The sequence below is a fragment of the Centroberyx gerrardi genome, chromosome 21, assembly GCF_048128805.1.
Source record: "Centroberyx gerrardi isolate f3 chromosome 21, fCenGer3.hap1.cur.20231027, whole genome shotgun sequence".
NCBI classification, from domain to species: Eukaryota; Metazoa; Chordata; class Actinopteri; order Beryciformes; family Berycidae; genus Centroberyx; species Centroberyx gerrardi.
The window spans coordinates 7,880,907-7,883,970 of record NC_136017.1 but is presented as its reverse complement, the minus strand read 5'-3'; the positions used below and the strand labels follow the sequence as shown (position 1 = coordinate 7,883,970).

Below are 3,064 nucleotides of genomic sequence, written 5' to 3'. Positions count from 1 at the left end.
CAATACAGGCAATGAATATTATAAGAACAACTACAACTGCAATCCCTGCTTTAGAAAGTCCGCCACCTAGAGAATACAACAAAGGATTCCAGTTAAGTAAAGGAATAACGTCAATAACATTTCAATAATAATAGCAGTCAATAACAGTTGTAGGTGCCAATATTCTCCTCCCCCTCAGGTACATTTTTTTGCCATGTAACTTGAAGAACATCTCTAGACTGTGCGAGTTCACATTTGAAACGGGCCTCCTCTTCTACTGTTACCATCACAGTCTGCTGGGTTCGTATCATCTGTGTTAGACCTGGTGGTGGAATTGACAGTGACAAGTGTGCAGAGATGTAGGATTTAAAGTGTGTGTGAGTGTGTGTGAAGTCAAGTTTATTTATAGCCCTTCATCACAAAAGCATGTCTCAAAGGACTTTACAGAGAATGAGCCTACCTAGATCTAACTGATTAACAATCCATCACAGAACAAAATGATGCAATACAGTATATGCAACAAAATAAAACACACTGAGGAGTGTATAATAGTAATTATATATCAGCTGTGTGAGAAGTTTCATAAGTGCTAGGCAGGTTTCCAGTTCTGCATTAAGCCACTATTTCTGAAATGTTTTCACGCAGACCACAGGTGTAAGGGAAGTGGTGTTGGGGGGTGGACAGTGAGATGAGGGGCGACTGCAACACATCACAGTCAGGAAGTAGCATCACTTTGTCATTTCATCTTCTTCATAGACCAACCAAGGGAAATCATTACTTTAGATTACTGGTCAGTATGGGTGGAAATACTGTTAAAGTGATGTTGATTCTGCTTGTTGAAGTATGCCACGCTTCTAAAGGTAAGAGATGTCACTCTGTCTTCAAAGCAAATACCATACTTTACTAAACTATATACTATACTGTACTAAACTATATACTATACTGTACTAAAGGCACGGGCCTACCAACATGCAGTATGAAGAAACACTTGTAACATGGTCTTTCTTTAGAGGAAAATTTATATTTGGTTAAAGTTCTCGTTTATTCTAGCAGGGAGAAAGACTTTTGATCTGCAAGCTTACTGACAATAATACTGATATCTTTTTAAAAAAAATCAATTTTCTCCCTATTTTTCTTTACGTAACACAACTTAATCTTTACAGACAATGCAGTCACTGTGGAGTGGCTGCACTGCCTGCAAGGATACAGTAGCTACTTTTTATATCATGCAGTTTATTTATTGCCTTATTCATTCTAGTGCATCTAAAAATGTATCAAGTGATTAGTCACATTTATTTGCATAATATATTATACAGCAACTGCAAACTAAATCAAAGTCTACATTTCCTATTGACTGCAGTGACTCTTGTGAAAACCATTGGGAGAGAACCAGATGTCACTCCAGTGTGCCTCAATAAAACACTGGATATCATCATATATACATTCTGTAAGATCAGCACAGAAAGGAACAGAGGAGAAGAGTGTCGCCTGGCATATCGGCATGGGCAGGACTTTGAACAAGGTTGTGACTCCAGGATCAAACTTATAAAAGAAGATCAGACTTTGTTTCTTCACCTGAACAATTTAACACCAGTGGACAGTGGGAACTACACTTGTGAGTGTGCATATCACGGAGGAGCAGATTTTCTTCATCTCAATATTACTGTGGAAGGTAAATGTGTGATTTATGTTTTGGTTTTTGTGTTATACACTTCATGTGTTTCAGTCAGATTCTGACTCAATTTAAAGTGGTTATTTTCCTGTATATGATAACATGAAGAATTTAAATGTCTGCAGTATCCTGTGTTTCTAGAAAAAAGCAGACTTGGCTGAATATGCAAGGTAAATCACAGTATAGAGTAATTGGGCCAACAAAACCAGGCTGCAGCATTGACATATGAAGAAATTGTTACTTACAGTAATGTCTTTAGGTCTGTTTTAACTTCTGTCATTTTACTGCATACTGTATTGATAGCTTAATACTGTCTGATTAGAGATGTAAAGCAGTGTGTAAAGCAGATTTTCTGAATGTCAAAATGAGATGTTGGGGTGCAGATATTAAATATTTGATTCAGAGAAGATGCTAGTCAATACTGCATAATACTGTGGATGGGAGAGAGTAAGGGCTTCATTTTCCTCTCCACATGGAGCAGATACTGATGCTATTTTCCCTGACAGAGTTGCTTGTTCTCTTTCACAATGTTTTAGAGGATGAAGAGGCCGGCACTTCTACAATAATGCTCATTGCTACAGCTGTGATCTGTGCTGCTGCACTCATCATTTTAACTGGAGTTATCCTTGGATTTACCTTAAGAAAAATTCATCATGGGTGAGAAATTCTTATAAAGTGACCTAAACCTTAAAAATAAAAATTATAAAAAAGTAAAATAATATTGCTAATTTATATATTGAGTAAAGCAATATAATTAGAAATGCTCAATGACTTCATAGCAGTAAAGGAGCTACATCAGCATTGCAGCTTTTGTTGCCAAGCAGAACAGTGTTATAATATTCTCTGTACAAATGAAGAGTTCATTTCCTAAACTTCATACCTACCCATAGACTACCCATTTTAGGGATCAAAAATTACCTGAAATTCATAATTAATGGCTTTAATGTAGAGGATCCTGTCTGTAAAAATGTTATGTTGTGAACCAAGGACTTAAGTTATCAACTATCTTTTAAAGAAGTACCATCATTTAGTTTAATTTTATGCTATAATTTTGTTAACATAGGTTTCACTGTTGCCTATCTCAGCTGAGCTCTTATTTTGAAGAACTTGACCTTGTTTTTGGTTACGTCTGAAACAGTGATGAGGAACATGGTGTTAACTTTTCATCCTACAAATTACTAGATAGACTATAATTCCTTCTTTAATAGTCTTGCTATGTTCAGTATTCTACTAACTCTGACATTCCTTCTAATTTACAGAAAAAACACCAGGTCAGAAGCATCTGAATTACCTGAATATGCAACTCCCTGTTCTTTGGTGAGCACTGTATATATTTTTTTTATACTTTTCAACTTAGAAAGTACCTAATTTAATGTATGCAGTCATTTACACTCAGCTATCCTGGCATGAGAA

At 36.0% G+C, this 3,064-nt stretch overlaps 1 long non-coding RNA gene across 1 annotated transcript; it reads left to right on the top strand.

Annotated features, from left to right (window-relative positions):
- The first annotated feature begins 744 nt into the window (after positions 1–744).
- LOC139926001 (uncharacterized) lies at positions 745–2,308 on the top strand. The gene is made up of 3 exons (XR_011785290.2): positions 745–839; positions 1,340–1,651; positions 2,188–2,308. It is a non-coding gene; the product is annotated as an uncharacterized LOC139926001 (long non-coding RNA).
- Positions 2,309–3,064: the final 756 nt, after the last annotated feature.